At 34.1% G+C, this 21,494-nt stretch overlaps 1 protein-coding gene across 1 annotated transcript in view; it reads left to right on the plus strand.

Moving 5' to 3' along the window:
• The window catches only part of LOC126739043 (uncharacterized), a 165,074-nt gene that overhangs the window by 107,294 nt on the left and 36,286 nt on the right, over positions 1 to 21,494 (plus strand). The gene's annotated exons all lie outside the window — the stretch shown is intronic.

The following is a 21,494-nucleotide window of genomic DNA, read 5'->3' on the forward strand; positions in this document are numbered from 1 at the left end:
TATATTTCGGGGCAGATCATCTAATAGTTCTGGCAGTACATTTCTTAAAAAATGTAAATAAGTATTTCCCGTTAAACGAGGAAGCAACATAATTGGACCAATTAAGCGTTCTCCAACAATGCCGGCCCACATATTGACCGAAAACTTATGTTGATAGCTCCTGAAATGAATACCACAAGCGTTTTCCTCACTCCACACATGACATATTCTTAGAATTAAAAATGCCTTCTTTTGTAAATAAAGCCTCGTCAATAAAAGGTATTTTGGAAATTGAGGTTCTTCTGTACACCGGTCAAGAAACCACTGGCAAAAATTCACACGGGGCATAAAATCATTGGGTCCTAATGATTGCACCTTTTGCAGGTGGTAGGGCCGAAGAAGCTGTTCATTAACAACGTTCCATACCCTAACATGATTTACATGCATCGCATCAGCTACTGCTCGAGTACTTACTGATGGGTTATCTTCAAATCGCTGAAGCACTTCTTCCTCAAAATCCGGGATTCGGATGTTCCTTTGCGCGCCATTATCTTGGCGTTTTATTTTAACGAAGCCAGTCTCCCTGAGCCGTTGATTGACCCTTTCAAAAAATGTGTGAGCTGGGATTCGCCTTTCGGGAAACCGCTCTTCATATAGTCGAGAAGCAGCTCTACCATTACATCGAACTTCCCCATAAATTAAAAGCATATCGGCGTATTCAGCAAAAGTGTAATCTTCCATTACTTAACCGTAATAAAAAGGGAATTAATATCATGCAAAAAATACTGACAGTGACAAATTTAAAAAATACTGACAGTGGCAATGAATTAGCATTATTATTATTATTAAAATAATTAATTGCTGTAGATAAGAATATGCTGTATCTTAGTTTGGTTTCAGTCAATTTCCACAAAAACGGTGATATTTACCGACTTTTACTAAGAGCACCTTTTTTATGTAAAAAGCATAGGAACATCATAATCTAATGCCCAAACGGGCAGAAATTAAAGTCTTAAAGAAATGGGCCTAAATTTACCAAATACCCCCCTGATTCTGAAGCCCCTGGAAAATATTTTTTTTATTTAGTAGGTTCAAAAGAATAAACGTACTAACAATAATTTACCTCCCAAAATTGGTTGCGGTAGCTAAAGTAGTTCCGGAACTATTATTGTATGGTGTATGGTGTCCAACTGGCATTATTGGTTCATATTTCTTCGAAGAGGCTGACCTTATGCTAAGCTTACATGATCCAAATTTTTTTGGTTCCAACTATGCAGAAAAGGGATAAAACCCAACCCAACGAATGTGTGTTTTCAGCAAGATGTTACCAGGACACATACTGCCATTGCTTCAATGAATGTTGTCCTCAACCTGTTCCCACGAAAGCTCATTTCATGTTTCGGAGATGTGTTGTGGCCTCCAAAGTCACCAAATCTGCCTGTTTATGATTTTTTGTCTATGGGGTTTTTTAAAGAGTTGTGTATATGGTCACAACCCTCGTAGTTTAATCGAGTTAAAGAACGCAATTAGCCAGGAAATCCTGACTATTGATCGAGCGATGTTAGAGCGTGTTATTTAGGATCTTATAAAAAGGATCGAAAACTGCATCCAACTTGATGGTCACCATATTATTATGAAAATGTAAATACGTTAATTATTCTGCTAGTTTTTGTACAATTTTATTAGTATTGTGTAGTTAAAGTTGATTCGTAGGGTTTCTTTAGGGTTCTACTTACGTTTGGTTTATTATTTTCATCTATAGTGTTTAGTTTTTAGGTAGTTCATCTTGTTTGAGAGCCCCATTTTGGCCCCAATTTAGGTTATTTAGGTTATATTATTGTAAATCCCTGTAGTTCTAATTTTCTAGAATTTGTATACTTGCTTGCTTTGACTGTCAGTATTCTCCTAAAATTATTGGTCTCTTTGGGCAAAAACAATGAAGATAATTCTAAATATTTCGAAACTGTTCCATCGGGTTTTAAAAAGGACGCGCTTCGTGACAAATCATTCAGTTTTAATTGTTTAGTCAGTTTTTACCTTGGAAACAATTAAACGACAGTCAAAGCGAGTTAGGTTAGTGCTTTTGACGTTGACAATAAAAGTGTGTTCCCGAATTTCGTTACAATATTAATGACATACTTACTTTTTATAATTAATTTAAAATCGTCTTATTACCATTTGTCACTCTGTATATCAAGGAAAATATTGGTCTTAGAACAGAGCTCTGAAATACCCCAATACTAACCCCACCCTCCCCCGATGACACAGTCCCACCTTGAACGGCCTGAGATCTATTTTCCAAATATGATTTTATTATTCCAACACTTTTAGGGAAAATTTAAAAGCTTTTAGTTTTCTTAACAGAATCCCATGATTCACACAATCAAAAGTCTTGTTAAGGTCGCAAAACATTGTAGACAAAACAAGACAGAGTTATGCTGGTGGTCATCAAATAAATTTGTTATACTGTACATTAAGTCAAGGATACCTAAAAGAGTATTTCTATTTAATTTGCTTTTAGCATTTATTTAATTAGTAATAAATATAGCAATTGATAGACCCTATATAAAACGAAAATGTATGTAAAAACCTAGAATTAGAAATTATGCGCTCTCTTGGACAGTTTTTCCATGTGGTGCGCAAAAAATGACCTAATAACTTAATTTAAAAAAATATTTGCTTGTCAAAAAAATATTAAATGCTTAGATTCTATAATACAAGAATACTAAAAAGGGGGCAAAAATATTAAAAGCACTATAAATCTGCTAATAGCTTGCAACATTTGAAAAGTGAAACCTCGACCGTTAACGGCGTAAAATGACCGTTTAATATTAATTCGGAAAAAAATTATTAATACAGAACAAATTAATAAATCGCTTGAAATCACTTGATTGGGGAAAAATAATCGATCGAAGAACGATTAAAGCGCGAGCCGCGCCAGTTTCAAAATGGAAAGTTTTTGACAGAATTCTATTAATATAGAAAGTGATCTTGTTCTGACGATTATTTCTGTTAATTTCGTACCGTTTTAAATCCCGTTGGTCATGCGAAAAGCGTTATAACCGTAAGGGAGAAAAGTACGTTTTATTATTATTATTATTTATCATCGTTTGAGCAGTTCGTTAAGTGGAAAATTAGACGCGTGTAGCGAATTTTAAATAAGATAAAGAACCGAAGAAAAAATTGTAAATTATGTATTAAATTATGGAGCTCTATTTAGTGCGAATAGCATATAAACATATATAGTTAATTAACGCCAACAAATTTTAAAAAAAAATCGAATATATCCGAAATTAAAAAATGTCATCTCTGGGATGTACCGTTTATTTTGAATTCCCGTCTTAACCCAGACTTGTGTTGAAAGCTTTTGATTTCTTAAGAATAATTATATATCATCATCGTAAAAATTAAAATTGTTATTTTTCTTAAATTATAAAAAAAGACCATATACTCTGTTTCTACGAAAACAATGTGTCAAATAGCGACAGACTTACGGTAAAGTATTAATAGTTTATCAGAGATAGAGGTGGGCTAAGAAGTACGATACATCATAAATGTCAGGAGATCCAAGGCTTTTAAGCAAATCTATCCAGATCCGTATTTAAACAACAACTCTATATAGTACTGAAATAATTTTTTCTTTTTTTCTTTTAAATGGCATGAATAAATTTAATATTCGACATTTCGTGTTTGGGGCTGCATCATTAACTTAGTTTTTGTTTAATCAAGATCTTTTATTTTAGACTCTGAAAGCCTTTAATCTCTCTTATAAATGAATTTTAGTCAATATATCATTGATCAACCTATTCAAACTTACCAAATGATATTGTAAAGTTGATAATACTACTCTGTCTGATCATGAGTTTGTATTGTGTAAGGTATGTGATAATGATAGCAGTCACTTTGTTGTATCTGCGCCTCGCTTGGGCCGATTATTAAGTAGCTATAACTTTAATAAGTTTCGCCATAGATCAACTCTTCATAAGTGAGAGGTCATACTGATCAAAGCACATCCAATATCTCAGTTTTACAGTAGGCTGGTTGACCTATTTCATACACCTTCTTTTGATTGGTGAAGATTAAGAGGTAAAAATGAAGATTAAATTTTGGTTTACTAAGGGTCTTAAAAGTTCTTCTAAAAACTCATGCTCCCTGCTTACAATACAGAAGTTTATAAACAATTAAGTATTTCAAACATATTCTAATTCTTATCGTTCACTATGTCGCCGGCTGATTCGAATTTCTAAACGGCGGTCCTACGAATTAAACCATTATGAAACGTCTGAAAAATAATTAGTTATATTGTTACCAGAGCCTCTAATAACAGAGATTGTCAATCACTTAAATATCTGCTGATGAATTAAATAACCTTTTTTCAACTGTTGCTTAGACTTTGCAAAGATTTGCCGATAGATCAATTTTCCTTTTTATAATGTCTTATACTAAATATTTTTTTTTAATTCTAGCAGTTTATCTGAAATGAAGGGAATTTCATACTGCATCGAAAATAAAAAATCTGTAGGGGAAGATGGTATCTCCATTAAAAGAGTCACAAGCTTGCCAGATGCTGCTTTGACGGTATTGGCCGATGTAATCAATGATTCATGGGAACAGGGCACCTTTTCATTATGCCTAAAGACGGCTAAGTTTGTTGCAATTCACAAAACTGATCTACTTTATGGTCTCTCAAGGCCAATATCGCTTTTTTCTACTTCTACCTCAATTATCCAATGCTTATGTAGAAATAGCAAAAAAACATACTTTATAATATCATAAGAATTTGTCACTTATTTTGACAGGCGCAAAATAATAGTATTCCTCTTTAATAAAATATGGAGCATTTTTTTCATTAAATATGATAAGATACTCTATAAAGAAGTCAACATTCAAAGTTAAATGAATGTAGATAACGTCCCTATATTAGAGAAAAGAGGCAACAATATCGCAACTCCGCTCGATCGCATTGTTGATTCCACCGACACAAGTAATCTTTATCAGTAACGTCGTCAAAAGATATTTACATGATAAATATTTATTGTTAATAGATTGTGCTTTAAATTAAAAACAATATTACCGTTTATGAACTTTTTATGCGTTTTTTAACATACTTCATTAGAGTAGAAGCACATACTTATCTAATAAAAAGCATTTTTATGGAACTTAACTATTTTACAATTATTATAGATTTCTTAATAAGTTTGTATTATTCTACGTTTATAATGACGGTTGTCCGTTGATATGATGTTATAACAATATCGGTATTTACTTCGGAAAAGATCGGCTTAAATCGCTTTTTTTCCCAAGGTGCGGCACAAACGCCACAAGTTTTTATTATCGTAACAATTCACAAAAACACTGAAATGACTCAACCTTTTTCCTTTTTCAACCAAAAACTAATGAAAAACACAAAACTTTATTTTTAATTCAAAATCTAGCATCAATAAGTTAAATTAATATTATTATATGTGTTGATATATTGCTAAAAATTTCCTCTTTTGAAAATGCGTGTAAACTCGGCAACAGAAAATCGATGAATATGTTTGTAAACAAAACACCTCCCTTGTCCCTGTGCACATGTTGAACTCAAACAAAGTTGTTGTTTACTAATTCTAGCCTTTCAATGTTCTAAGGATAAGATCCTTCTCTGGCACAGCTTAGACATTGAATCTTTGAGAGCCACAATGAAGACGGATCAATATAATCAATGGTTTGTATCAAACTAAAAAATCAAATTAATGAGTTTTAAGTTTGTTCTCGACAATGTTTTTGTTGATGATTCGTCGGTAAAGTCAGTTAAAGAAGCGACGTTTCTAAAGTTGGTTATTCGTAGAAAACTTAAATTCTAATAATTCTAATATCGAAAATATATGGTATGCCATGTTGTTTTTCTTAAGTTTTAAAAATTACAGAGTCCAAGTGGCGATCATTTCTTTCGACACACATTCGAAGCTGATTTCTGAAAGTTTCCATTACTCGAGCAGTAATTTGAGGCGATATTCCTGTAATTTTTTGGCGCATTGCTGCTTTCAATTCGTCAATGGTTCGAGGATGATGTTGAAAAACCTTCTCTTTCAGGTAGCCCCAAAGGAAAAAACCACATGGGGCAAGATCGGGTGAACGCGCAGGCCACTCAACGTCGCCATGTAACGAGATTACGCGTCCTGGAAACATTTCCCTTAACAGGTCCATTGTCCTTCTTGCCGTATGACCTGTAGCCCCATCCTGTTGCCACCACACATCCGGATGTTCAAGTTCCCTAAGTTTTGGTTCCAAAAGATTACGTAGCATGTCGACATATCGATCAGCAATTACGGAAACCGTTACTCCTCCTTCTTCAAAAAAATAGGGACCCCAAACACCGAAAGAACCAATAGCACACCAAACGGTAACACGTTGGCTGTGAAGTGGCCTTTCATGGAGCTGCTGCGGATTTTCTGGTGCCCAGTAGCGAAAATTCTGCTTGTTCACACAGCCAGACAAATGGAAATGAGCCTCGTCACTCGTTATTAAAAGCGCATTTTGTGAGACGTTTTGAAGAATATCATTGGAACATTCTCGGCGATTTTCCTAGTCCCGTTCACTAAGTTCTTGCACGATCATCATTTTGTATGGATGGAACTTCAGATCGGTGTGCAAAATTCTTTTCACAGAACGATCTGACAAACGCAAAGCAGAGGCATGTTTAACAGCTGAACGTCTAGGATATCGTTCAACTGCTTCTCTTACAGCTGCAATTTTTTCAGGTGTCCGAACACTTCTGGATCTACCAGTTGATTTTCTTTTTAAGGCTGAACATGTAGCTCTAAAATTTGAAACCCACAACAGTATTGTTTTGCGATCTGGAACTGGATCATGTCTACCAAGCGCGAAGTGAGTACGAAAATTTATTTGTGTCGTAATCACTGATTCGTTACTTTTGAAAAATGTTTCGATAACGAAGGCACGAGGCTCGCCCGTCCAGTTCATGGGCGACAACAGAAATGGCAAGACGCGCGCAGCCAACCGACTACGCTAAGCTGGCTCCCTCTTTAGTGATTCGGGCTCAGTGGCGGCGCAAAATGTGGGAGATCATTTTGCCGGACCCTGTATAACAGCACTTCGTCAAAAGTACTCGGGAACTTGGAACTAAGTTGGAAAAAACAGTTTATTTTGCCTTAATAGAATCTCATCTTCGCTATGGGATCTTCTCTTAAGGAAATGCTAGTTTTGAGATGTAGACATTGCTTACTTTTTAAAAGGTTTCGTGCAATATATCTGTGGAACTAAGCCGAGAGGTTATACTTACAATCTGCTGCCTTTCTGCAAGGTGTCATTGAAATGGTGTGAAAAATTCGGAGGGTGATAGTACTCCTAAAAGAGTAAAAAACTTCCTATAAAAATAGGGTGGAAAATGCATATCAAGAGAGTTTGGGACACTGAAAGGGTGAATTTAAAAAACGTTTTTTTTTAATCGTACGCTTAAAAAACAAGATAAAATTTTGGAAAAAATCTTCTGCTATAAATTTTGATTCTAAATGAAATTAAATAAACTTACTATTTACGCTTTAAATAGGGTCAAGTGGTGTAAAAATGAGACATTTTATAAAACTTTTAATTTTTAAACAATTTCCTTTTTGAAATAAATGTTCAAAAAATGATCATACAATGTAGATTTCGATGCTGAATAACAAAGAAATGACAAATTCAAGGAAATCGTTATGGGTGTTAAGAAAAAAAATAATAACTCCTGTCTCATATTTATCTGCCATTTTGGGCAAAATTGATACATGGCAATTTCAGGCATTTATGATGTTGTCCGTGGTATGGGGCAGTTATGAGATAACCTGGTTGAAAAAGGAAACAACATTTTGTACGATTTTTCTCAGATTTATTTAAAAAATGCAATAAAAATTGGAAAATAATTTTTTTGAAAAAAAAATTTTAATAACAAATACATAATTATGTAAAAACAGTTCAATCAAACTCAAGTCGCAGTTTGAAAATAAAATAAAAATAAAAAACAGAAAATAAATTCTAGATAGGTACGTCAAAAATATTACCTAAATAAATAAAAAAACTCCAAATACTCTGCATGTAGTTATAGTTAAATGATTTTGTTAACATTAAATTTATTTATAGCGATAGAAAACACAAATTTCTGTGAAACTCTGGCAGTACCTCCATGGGTTATTGGAGGAGGTAGTTTCATTACTACGTCATCCTTTGGTACTTCATATTTTTCAGGTATTTGAGGAAATATGAATTTTCCCCCTTTCGATACAAATAAGACACAGAAAATTCGTCATCCCCAATAGATTCTACTAGCGCAACGTAATGCATATTTTTTTTTTTTTTTTGGTACAAAACTTAATCAAAACATAGTCGCCAATATTTATGTCACTATTTGTATTAAATTCCTCGGCTGCATAATTTTTTTCTTCCCCTTCTATGAGTTCGTCTAATGTCATTTTTCAATGTCGCTTTCTTCTCGGTAAGTTACACTTTCATCGTCTGAAGAGGACTCGGCCACTTTTGTCACTTTTTTCTTTGGTTCTTTTTTTTTCTTTTGTGACACTTCTTTTTCCCTAATACTATCTAAATATTCGGCGCTAGTTAAAACAGCACAACTGGAATTAACTTTTCTCCTTCGCTTTATTTCAGGATTTGTTTTGTTTATCTTATTTAGCAAAATATTCTCGAATGAAGTGGACGAAGACGGTTGTGGCTCAACATTATTATCTTGAAATGTTTTAGTGTCATTAGTCTCGTTTGTTGTTTCTTTTTCAATTATTTTCTGTTCGCTATTGTTTACATTGTTTGCTATAACCTCATCATTTTCCTTTTCTTGGTTTAATTCAAACACATCTAATGGATTGGGGTTTTGAACACTTTCATTGTATTTTTGCAATTTAATTTTATTAAGACGGTCTGGATATTTTTTCCTAGAGCAAGGATATATATACCAGTCGATTCAAACGACTTTTTTATTATAGCCTCTGTAATACCTTCATTCCATAACTCGCAGATCAAATCAGCAAATTCGCTTTTGGTGAGACGTCTCTGATTTAATCTCTGCCACTCTGTAAGCTTTTGGTTCCATTTTAGCTTCAGAGGTCCAAAGCAACACTTATCCAACGGTTGCAAAATATCTGTAACATGAGGTGGTAATTTAAAAAATGTGATATTATTTTGTATGCCAAGTTCAATAGTTCCCCTATCCAGATGTGAGACGTGACCATCCATTATAAGTAACAGCGGCCTTTCGGAAACCATTGAACAAAATTGGGAAAACCAACTATTAAAGACCGCAGTTGTCATCCAGCCTTTATCAGAGACAGCATAGCAGGTTCCTTCCAAATCGTTTGATCCTCGGTTTGATCCCTTCCATGTGCTCCACAGGTTTTGTCCTTGATATATAATTAATGGCGGTAAAATACGCCGCTAGCAGAAATGCACGCCATGGTTGTAATATTTTCTTTACCAGATCCTTCTATGCTTCTATGAACTTTTTGGCCCAATGCTGCAACTCCTTTTATTCTACCTGGATCCATATTAAATGCTGTTTCATCCAAGTTAAATATGTGTGCAGGCTTGTCTTGCAAACCAAGTTGTTGGATTGTTTGACCCAGGCGATCATAGAAGGAATATATTATAAAAGGGTCGCTGGTAGCTGTTCTCCTACACTTTTCTAGTTATTCCATTTTCTTCTGGCTCAGTCGATTTCTTTTACAGAACGAACGAAACTAATCGTCACCAGGTTTGCCTTCCTTAAATGTGGTTTTTATAGCATTTTCATTAACATATGTTTGCACAACTAACTGAATTTCTTTTTGGGATAAGGCGAATCCCCATTTAGCCATAATTTTAATTTTTTCTGTCAAATCTCTTTCTTGTTCATCGGATAGCGCTTGTTTTCGGCCACGTTTTGAAACATTTTTTTCGTGAATAGCCCGAAATAATTTTGATTTATCAATGCGAAATTTTTTTGCTGCCGTTCGAATAGAGAACTTACCTTTCTTTACTAAGGTAAGCGCCTGTTTCAGGTCGTCGTCTGTATAGGGTTTTGCCTTTGGAACGTAATTCCTAGGCATTCTGACTTGCTCTTTATGTAGGTATACATAAAAATTACCCCAGCAAAAAAACACGTACACACTCAATTACTTCTAGCAACAGACTACCCGGCTTGTTCCCACAGCGCCGCGACACATCAGTCTTCACAAGCCAGATGGATTACAACGGGCGCGCAACAAAAGTTTGCTAGATTCTTTAGATTTTAAAAGTTTTTGTCATGAAAATTGCATTATATTACGGTAGATGAAATAATTCATGTATAAATTAATATTATCGTTTGAATGAATGTGTCTTTAGGTTTTAGAATATTTAGACTTTATTACGTCCTTTTTTCGTCTCACTAAAATAATTTTTAGTGGCAAAAAATGGACTGTCTTATTTTTACCCAAAATCTTCGGTGTCTCATTTTTACACCACTTGACCCTAAGGTTACTTTTCCAAACGGTTAAATGTCATCTACTTGTATTAATCAGTAGTAGTAGTAGTTGGTAAGGATTAGGAAACTAGAGCTGGGCAAGTAAGCCTACAAAGTTCCTTTTCGCCAAGAATCATCCACCCTTACACCCCCACTTACAATGGATGGTCTTCACTGAGTCGGCCCATTTTCTTAATAAAGGCTTGCACGTTGTCGCAATTGAGACCTTTCCGTTAGAGTGTCGTTGCTCCAAGAATTTTCTAATATGTGGTAAAAAGTTTACTCTCCTGTACTGTAATTCGGACAGAGCAGACTTTCTCTTATGCCAAGGAGGTGTAGAATATAGATTCCTGTTTATAAACTTAAGCTGAGTTAGGATTCCATCTCGAAAATCCTATCTACATCTTTTTGTCCTTTAATTCTTCCTTGTTTTTTCCAATTATTAAGTTCCTGGGAAATTTGTTTTTTACTGTGATTAAGGCACGACTCGAGGCCTACGAAGAGGCGAATGGAATCCTATCTTGCTAGTTTGTCAGCTTGTTTATTGCCCCCGATACCTGGTGTCAATTTTTCCCTTATCGGCATTTGCACCCGAAAGCCTTTCTTTAACCTTAGTTAAAGAATTGTCTTAATTATAATAATATCTGAATATTTGTTACAGAAAATAATTTTGTTTTAACAAACGGTTTTAGAAAAACAATAATAGTGAACTTATAAGGAAATTAAGTATAAGAGAGAAATGGGTATATTGATGATATACATCGACTCGATTGGGACAAATATGAACAATTTCCTGCTTTATAAATTTTTGATCAACATCTTGTATTTAAGGCTAATCCATCTCTCTCTAATACACTATTGTGGCTATAAGCCTTGTTCGACACACTATTTTAATAGAAGCAATATAAAATCCTATTTTCTGAAGTGTGCCACATACCAAAAAGACAATAAAATTTACGCATAAAAGCATATTAGTTAATAGATAAAATTTTAATGGATAAGTGAGATACGTACATATAAGAAGCTAATGATTGATCGCCTTGGGTTCTAATATAATCAAATAATTATAGTTCGAGCTCACTCAAGAACGCGAAACTCGCATATTACAAAATAAAATAAATCCTTTAATAGAAATCAGCTAGCGAGGCCATATGGCATAGTGCAATAAGAAAAATTCCTAAAAGCCTGAAAGTGCAATAAATTATGCTGCATAATCCAACCTGTTGGCATATAACGTATTATTTTAACAGAAATTAAACAAATCAAATACTTTCTCTGATGATTTACCGCGTTTCCGCGACATTAACTTGCCATGGGGATAAAATGCAATTTTCATTATTAACATTTAATTCTTATCATCAACGTATTCTAAACTTGGGCGTGGCTTATAGAGTATGACGTAAAAGTGGCAGTTTTTAAAATGGCGGACCAAATGCATCTTGGAAAAAAAAACGATTTGAAAGAGTATAGCTACGTAATATCTTGAATCAAGTTGGCGTTTATATGCAATTCCTAATTTGTAAAGCATCATATCACTTTTGACGTAAAAGAAACAATTTTCAAAATGGCGTACTAGAGCCATCTTGGGGAAAAAACTATATAAGTGAAAACAGTATAAAGACGCAATGTTTTATGATCAATATGATGCTCACCAGTTATTTTGAAATTAACATGAAAATGCTGGCCTTTACATCATAGTATACTTATCCAGTATTAACCCACAATAGAGGTATTCTACTTCAAAGACCCTATTTATGTATATATTAGTGAGAAATCTGGAATCCATCAATTTGAAACCAAACTATGTGAAACGATAAAAATTATTAATTACTTTAATAAGCACCTCCAGAATCAAGAAGATCGTGACTCGTATAGTCAGACACAAAAAACCTCAGAACTGTACTTTTCTTTCTATTATACTTATAGGAAATTGTGGTGATAAAACTCATTATGAGCTACAAGAAGAAAGTTCAGAAAAAATTAATAAGATTGCGTAAAAAGGAGATCCAAGTCTCAAACCATTTCAAGAGGCAGTGACAATGGCTGCCTTCATAAGTTCATACATTAAAAATGCATGATTTACCCTGTCAAAGGCCTTGGAAAAGTCAGTGTACAAAGCAGTAACATTTTCGTATCTCTTATGGGGCTTCTCGATTATGAAGAGATAGAGAGATGCGGTTTTCACGACACCATGCTACTTTTTAATGAAACCAAAAATGCACTAATTAAATGTGCCGTAGCAATCATAGCTTTTATAGTACAGGATGATTTTGAAAAAAAAATATTTCAACCCCTGTAGCTCTGTTATTACCAGATATTAAAAAAAGTAAAAACGAATATTTGTAGATTTTTGTAGTTATTACATACATTTTTTTTTTAATAGGGCATCCTATATATTTTTTCAAATCTGTCTCCGCTTGCCAAAAGCTTTTCAAAAATATAACATGGTCCATATTTATTTTTATAAATAGCCGTTGTTTTTGTTTATTGTTATCGTTTTTATTGTTAAATTATATTTTAATATGACTTGAAGCCAAAAATTTGAAAACTTTGAGAAATATGATATGAATACCTGCCTCATATTATCTAATGAACATGCAGACCAGGCCTTAGAGCTCTATCTAAGCAGGTCGGTTAATCTTTACCTTCGGATTTATATACAGTCAACTTCGGATATAGTGAACTTGAAAAATATATGAAAATGGGTTCACTATAGCCGAAGTTCACTTTAAAAAAAAACAGCATGGTGTTAATTTTAGAATTTGTATGTATATGTATTTTAATCATTAAATAAAATAAAGATTATAACTGGCATTTATTATAAGGATAAACAGCACATACAGTTTTTATAACACATATACAATATGTACATAGCTACTAAGTCATAATCTACGTGTTTGTAACTACATACTTAGTATACAGGGTGATTTTCAACCTATGCGCATAAACTTGGGAAATGGTAGATGAAGATCAATAATGAGTAATACCTAATGAGAAAAAAATGTAGTAAAATATTTTTGGTTTCCGAAATAAAGTTAAACAAATGTCAACAGAACGTGTATCAGACGAACTTATTTTGTTTATTAATAACTGATAGTAAACAAGTCATAATGTTTTGAATTTGTTGTTTGGAATCTTTAGCAGTACTTAGTTTGTTGGTGGCTGTGATCATTTTCGATTGTTATCTCCACACGAACAAAATAAAAGCGTCAAATGTAATGGCGCACATTTTTACAAACGAAGAGCTTGTCGACAGGGTTTTGGTTTACGGAGAAACGCATCAGAATGCAGTGGCAGCAGCTGATCTGTATGCCCAAAGATTTTCCCGAAGATATCACCCGAGACGTGGAGCTTTCTTACGAGTTATTCAGAGGGGTAGAGAAACTGGCAATTTGCGGCCGCGGCCTGGACAAGATGGAGGAGCTATTAGACCTAGGCACATTCTAAATCTGGAGGAGGATATTTTAGAAGTTATCGAAGAATAACCTAGAATTAGCACTAGGACAATTGCAGCGCGATTTGGAACATCGCAATCTACAAGTTGGCAATTTTAAGGCACGAGTTGTTGTACCCGTTTCATGTGCAGAGGGTACAAGCCCTACTTCCAAGAGATTTGCCGCTTCGAGTACACTTTTGTGAGTGGTTGTTACATCACCAGCAGTTAAGCCCAAACTTTACCATGAACGTTTTAGTTACGGATGGGGCAAATTTTACGCGCAATGGAATTTTCAATTTTCATAACACTCGTTACTGGGCTTTCGAAAATCCGCATATTACACGGAGAACATACTTTCAACAACGTTTTTCTGTAAATGTATGGGCTGAAATTCTGAACGGGATGCTCATCGGACCTTTTATTCTGGAAAATCGTTTGACTGGTGCTCGGTATTTAGAATTTTTGCGCAACAATTTACCAGTGCTCCTTGAAAATGTGAATCTCAACGTTAGGCAGAACATGTGGTCGACAACATTTAGATCGTGTGTTTCCCGGGCGATGGATAGGCCGTGATGGTCTAGTTGGGTGGCCCCCTCGCTCGCCTGACCTTAATCCATTAGACTTTTATTTGTGGGGTCATATGAAAACAATGGTGTATGTAAACGAAGTTAATACTGAGCAAGAGCTACGATATCGCATGAACGCTGCCAGTGACGCAATTCGCCTACAGCCTGGTTTGGCCCGTGCATGTACGTCTTCATGGATTTGACGAGCTCAAGTCTGTATCGAAAATAATGGAAACAACTTCGAACAGTTGCTTTAAATTAGTTTAAATTAAACACGTTAAAAAATACACGTTTTTTATTAAAAAAAATATGGATATCTCCAAAAAAAATATTTTACTAAATTTTTTTTCATTATTACTCATTATTACTTATCAGCTATCATTTCCCAAGTTTATGCGCATAGGTTGAAAATCACCCTGTATGTACTGAGAAATCTTGGTTTGTATAAGTCTGTTTGAAAAACTTATGTTACTTATATATCCGTCTAGGGTAGAAAAACTTTTCTTCACGTGATTGCAAAAAAGTACGTATTTCCGTCATCTTCTGCGTCATTTCTCTAATTGATGGAATATTTATTTCAAGATCCTTATTAGGTTCCTGATCGTTTTCGTCATCATCACTTCCGACTTCTACATTTACTGCTAAAAAAATAAAAGACAAAAGGTTAGTTTTATTCTAAAGTTAGTTTTATAGTACCTTTTGAAACTGACTGGATAATCTGCTCTTCTGTTATAGATTCGGTTGAAATAACATGGTCATCAATAGAAATGAATTTTTGCAAATCAAAGTCATTTATCCTTTTTCTTATTTCCTCTTCAACGGATCTTTGAATATCAGTATTTTCTTGATTACTATGTTTTTTTAACCATTCATTTAAGGGCAAGTCATCGTCTGAATCAAATTCATCTTCCACCTCAAAAAATCCTGCATGCCTAAAACAGTTTGCAATAGTTTTTGCACTTACTTCCTGCCAAGCTAGATGTATGGATTCTCCAACAAATTTTAAACTTTTATCTGGGGTTAGTTTATAGAAAAGTCCGGTCTCGTCAGCATTAAAAATGTCATTACTGCTGTAATTCTTACGAAGATCGGGCCAAACAGTAGTAAACCAGTTATTAACAACATCCATGTCAACTGATGCAGACTTACCAATAATTTTCCCTCCAGTAATACAGTGTCTCTTCTTAACTTTTTCGCTCATGAATTTTCATTTTTTAAAAGAAAAATTTGATTTTTTGTAAATCAACTCTTTAATTTTTTTGAAAATTTTTGACGTAAACAGTTTTTCTATTTTTTTGTTTGTTTTTAGTTTTTTTTATGTACACATTTGTGTACATTGGTAGTCAATGGTATAAAAGATAAATTAAAACAAAAAAATACTTTGTATGATATATTGCAAAACAGTTGCTTTTTTTTGTAAGGCACAGGTGAACGTTACATTTTTGGCATAAAATTCTTGACCGTCCTTTACAGCCTGGTACTTTACACCTAGATGCAAAGTCTTTTTCATCAATGGATGGCAAATGGTCTAGTCTGTCCAAACGAACTTTGGCCACTGGTCTAATTTTTAGTCTTACTTTTAACGGTTTGGGCGTTGAAGGACCCGGACTATCAGCTGCTGGTCGCCCCCTCTTCCTAGTAGATGTTTTTCCTGCCAAGAATAAAACCTCAGCAACATAGGTTCTAAAGTGAAGCAAATCTAGGACATCAGTCTTGGCCACACCCAAGTTAGCAGCTTTTTCTTTATATTCCAACCAGCCGTTTACGCATGCCATATCTATGGCATGAGCAAACATTCTCAGAGTCCACTTTTTAGACCTAATAAATGTCCGATACAAGGTATTAAGGAAATCCATCTTGTCAACACCCTTCATGTTAGAGTTGTAGTTATTTATTACTTGTGGTCTTGAAACGTAAATATAGTCCTTCCCTTTTTTATCCCATCGCCGGCACTGGTATTTATCACCAACTCCCATATAATTTGATGTCATTACAACTGGCCGGTTGTCGTACCATTTTGTCATTATGACTTCCCCATCCCCGCTAATAACTTCTTCGGAACAACCTCGACCTTTTATTTTCATATCCTTATCGGACGAAAATGGCGGATTTTTAAATCTTTCAGCTCTTGCTGTGCACGTTGTATATATTTGCCTATTTCTAAGGTATTGTAAGTTATAATTTGAAAAATAGTTGTCAAAATATAACTGTACCCTAGGGTGTGAGATTCGTTCAGATAATTTTAGTACCACTGCAGCACCCGAACCAAATACATCAAGTTGCTGTGGGTCAAGTTCAGTAGTAGAGCCTTGATATATCATAAAATCATACAAGATGCCACTGCTGCCACATAGCGCAAAAATCCCCATGGTTTGAGTTTGTTTTTGACGTATTGCTTGACGTTCAAACTGCCTTTGAACGGACCATTTGCTTGTCCACACACAATTTCGATTCCAATGGAAGGGAAAGGCATCTTCTCCTAATTGCATCATATAATGGACGCACCTTCCAAAATCTGTCACTGTTGTCCGGTTTTTCGTGAATATTCACGAAGTGAATATGTTGTCGCAATTTATAAAATCTGTTATACAGTCATATTATTGGAAATCAGTGGAATTTGTAATTTATGGTCCCAGTATAACTTAATTCTTGGGTAATGTAGATTACCCATGATGATATGTATTCCTACAAACGTTTTTAGTTCTTCAACCGTCGTAGGAACAAAGCGGGTTTGTTGCTGAACAGCGTAAAGATTTGTATATTCCATCATGGGTTGGAAAATATCTGCAAAATAATTACAGAAAAAAAAACGCTGGGCTTTCTAGCTGAACTACTGGTTCTTCTTTTCTAACGTACCACTCTCTCGGTGGAGTGATATACTGCACATTTTTTCGCCAGAATATATCCTTTTCTTTGAGAGACCATTGTTTTCCAAATAGTCTTCTATATTGGATTTCTTCGACTTTTGTGGAGTTTTTGCCATTATGTTGGGAACAGGTTTAGGTTCTGCTTGTTCTAGCTGCTCAGTCTCTTCACGTTGTTGAGTTACAGGTGAGCTGGGAACAGGTTCAGCCTCTTCCTCCTCATCACTCATTGCTTGTAATTCTACAAGATAAAAAGTATATATCCTACGCACATTATATAATATACTAGTTCCAAGTAATATACCTTCAGGATCAAAATCAAAGCCATCATCTTCATTGAATTCGCCGTCACTGAGTCCTTCAATGTCTGATAATCCGGCTTCTATTAAATCTAATAGTTCTTTATCTGTTAGCGGGATATTTCGGTTCATTATAAACGAGGATTCTATAATATTTAACTATTTACTAATATAAAAAAGAAAAAAGTACGATTAAATTTACCTTTTTAAAATTTTACTTCTCTGACTTATACTGTACACAAATGTGTACGTGTCTTCAAAGACAAAAAAAATGTACTTCCGCGAAAAAAACTGAATGGATCACTGTTAGCACTCACATTACCACCTTTTATTAATTTGTTTTTATTTATTTTTTACTATTTTCACCACAAACAAAACACCACAATAATCTACCAGATAACCTTGCACGCGTTACTGAAATATTGCTCGCCAGCTGTTAAAATTACAGTAACAAACTTTTAATGAAAGCCCCTAAAGGGCGGCATCTATACTACATGTAAGATCTTAATGTACACCAATGTTCACACTATGAGCAAAACAATAAATTCCTTTCTGAATTTATATAAGGATAATGATAAATTCATGTACACAAATGTGTACACAGTGAGCGAAAGGGTTAAAACGTTCAATCCAGCTTCTGAAACATTCAAAAATTTTTCCTTCAATTTTACTACCCATTTCACTAGCTTTTTCTTGAAGAATAGGACCACTTAATGAAACGTTTTCCTTTCTTTGTTGTGTAAACCACTGTAAAAGTCCTCTGTCAACCCCTTCATGAGCCGATTTTCACTTTGCAATAACTTTACCATATGCTGATTAAATCTGTTCCCCCTTTTTCCAAACTATGCAAACGGTTGATTTTGGCAAATTTAATTCACGACAAATATCACTCTGTTTAACACCACTTTTCATTTTAATGTCATATTTTTCTTTTAATGTTAAAGCTTTACGCTTTTGCTTCTCCATTTTGACTATCCAAGACTTAGCACCCAGCACAACACTCGTATAAATAACTTGCAGTAAGTAACGCGTGAAGTAAAATGCCACTGAAAACAAAACAACGGCGATAGTGCTAAATTTAATTCTCGGGGAATTACCGTGGGATTCCCCGAAAAGTTCACTATAAGCGAAATATTTTTCTTGGTCTTGATAAAATTTAGTTCACTTTACCCGAGAGTTCATTATAACCGGGTTTGCTATAAACGGAAAAAATTACATTGTTCTTGATTGACTGAATGTTCACTTTAAACGGGTTTGTTATATCCGAAGTCCACTGTATTTCTTTAGATACCTATTTTGTCATATAGATATCCCGAAGAAACAATATTTTAAAAATTAAAATTGGATCTTCACCAAATTGGATGTTTTGACAAATCGCCTATTTTACAACAAAGATAATCAGAGATCAATGTTTCAGCAATTGTTTAAGCCGCTACCGAAACCTCGTGCAGGAAATTATATCAAGAGACCGGTCTTTTTTAACACAAGTGCAAAGAATTAATAAAAAAACATAAATTCAAACCTTACAAGTGTATACTTGTTGATCATCTGCACCCTGGTGATGCTTAAGAGTAGATTAGAGTTCTGCAATTGGTTTATAAATGTGAAAACTCAGGACAATAATTTTAAAAATAAAATATTTTGATCAGACGAGGAACATTTTACAAGTTCGGGAATTCTTAATAGGCACAACTCGCAGTGGAGTCAATAAAACACCTACGTGATTTTTTCCTGGAGAGCGTCAAGGCAGGTTCGGATTTAGTGTCTCTTGTTTTATTTTTTACTGAAAAATAGTTGAAGATAGTACAAATTTTATGAAGGAAATCTAAACTCGAATGGGGACCTATAAATTCTACAAGAAAATACTATGATGAACATTTTAGAAGGTAATCCGCAGGCTCAACTGAACGACATATTCTTCCAGCAGGATGGGTCTCCAGCCTACGATGCTAGAATAATATAAAACCAAGCTAAACAAGGATTTTCCTAGGAGATGAATTGAAACTAATGGGCCTGTACGATGGCTACCACGATCACCGGATCTCGCGGTTTTGACTTTTTTTTTGTGAGGATTGTTAAAGAATTAAATTTATTTGAGGCAATATGCCAACATGCAATAATTAAAAATTAAAACGGAAAATGTTTTTGCAGAATTACAAAGACTATCATTTGTTTTGGAATATGCTATTAAAAAATTCATACATTTTGCGAAACTTGTAGGAGATATACCGGTCTGAATTTTGAACAACACTTGTGTGATTTTTTTTAAGATTAGGTTGCTATAAAATTCTTTAAACTTTTTCTACATTATATTTTTATATTTCTATAATTTTTTGATACAATTTCAATAAATTTATTAAATGAGTGTTCGCTATTTGGATTTTGTAATTCTGGATTTTGTATTAGGAATTCTTCAACATCAAATACCTAAGTATCGGCAGAACGAGAATCATTTTATTTTATCGCGTTATCATAATTAACTATGGGTATCTACGTAATAATAATCAATGTTAATTATAGAAAAAATAGTTTATTATAATTTATTTAGTATTTATTTATTTATTTATTATAAGTTATTTATAAACACCTTTGGTTTCATTAAAAAGTAGCATGGTGTCGCGAAAAACGCATCTCTCTATCTCTTGTCGTAAGAGAGAAAACCCATAAAACATTCGAAAATCGGACTGTACTTGACACCTCCACCAGGGACTCAGTCGGGAAGTCATAAAAAAAAAGGACATTCAATTCAGCAGGACTACCAGCAATGAATTAATGATTCAATGGACTCTGAAGAGCTGGCGAAATCTCACACACAACTCCTTTAAACATTTTTGGGATGGTACTAAGAATACTTGGTCTATACTTGTTGACTTGCGACTTGTCACCACTTTTTGGATTTGGTGTTATAAGTCTTCGAAATTGATTGATAAGTTGAAAAGAAGATATAAGTTGTTAGATAACCTCATCATGATCGCTAAGCCCCTTTCACAACCATTGTTAGACATATGCCTCCTCCAAACGTTTCCAGTTCTCTCTTGTCTTTGGCTGTTACAATCCAATGAGCGAACATTCACCAATTAATTGAGAGATATCAAAATGAGCCAAAAAGACATTTTAAATTACCTTTATCACCCTTTAATCGGACATGCCTTCAGGTAAACAGTGAATTTTTCAGAAGTGGGATTTAAATGGGATCTTCTTGATATTTTTCCTTTAAACTAACAGGGGATAATGGATATTTATAAGTAAACTGTTTAATTATAACTTGACCAATTAGATGTATTTGCAGAAGAATGAAAAGTGAAGAAAAGAAAAGTCTTTTTGCGGAAATACTCATTGAGAATCAGACGTTTTTGTGATTTATTTACTATAAGTGCAAGGAAAGACAGTAATATCTGAAATGCCTTAACGTAAACAATTAAAGTGACAGTCTTTATTACAAACTATTTATTAACTGTCAAATGCTATTACCAACGGCTTTCATTTATCTGGTTCCAGAGCTCCCAATTTGCTTGTTTTGGAAGATATCATAAATTAACGTAAACGTTTAATGTAAATCATATGATATTTTATAGTTAGACCATTTATCCGGAAGCTAACAAAACCGATTTTAAATCATGTTTACGTAACACGAAGTTTCGTGATGTAGAAATTTCAGTTTTCATCCTAATTAAAATTAATGTTCGAGACAGGCCATATAATTATGACGATGATGATAATGATGTGAGTCCAGTTTTCGCGGTAATTTTCTTTATACTTGCTGCAATAAAACAATAATTTATCGTACCTGGAAATGAAAATATACATTACGTAAAATTAAAAAGAAAAGATTTATTGCTATAAAGAATGCAGAAGTTATTATGTAATAGGAAAAAATTATGAATT

Source organism: Anthonomus grandis, chromosome 8, assembly GCF_022605725.1.
Source record: "Anthonomus grandis grandis chromosome 8, icAntGran1.3, whole genome shotgun sequence".
NCBI lineage: Eukaryota > Metazoa > Arthropoda > Insecta > Coleoptera > Curculionidae > Anthonomus > Anthonomus grandis.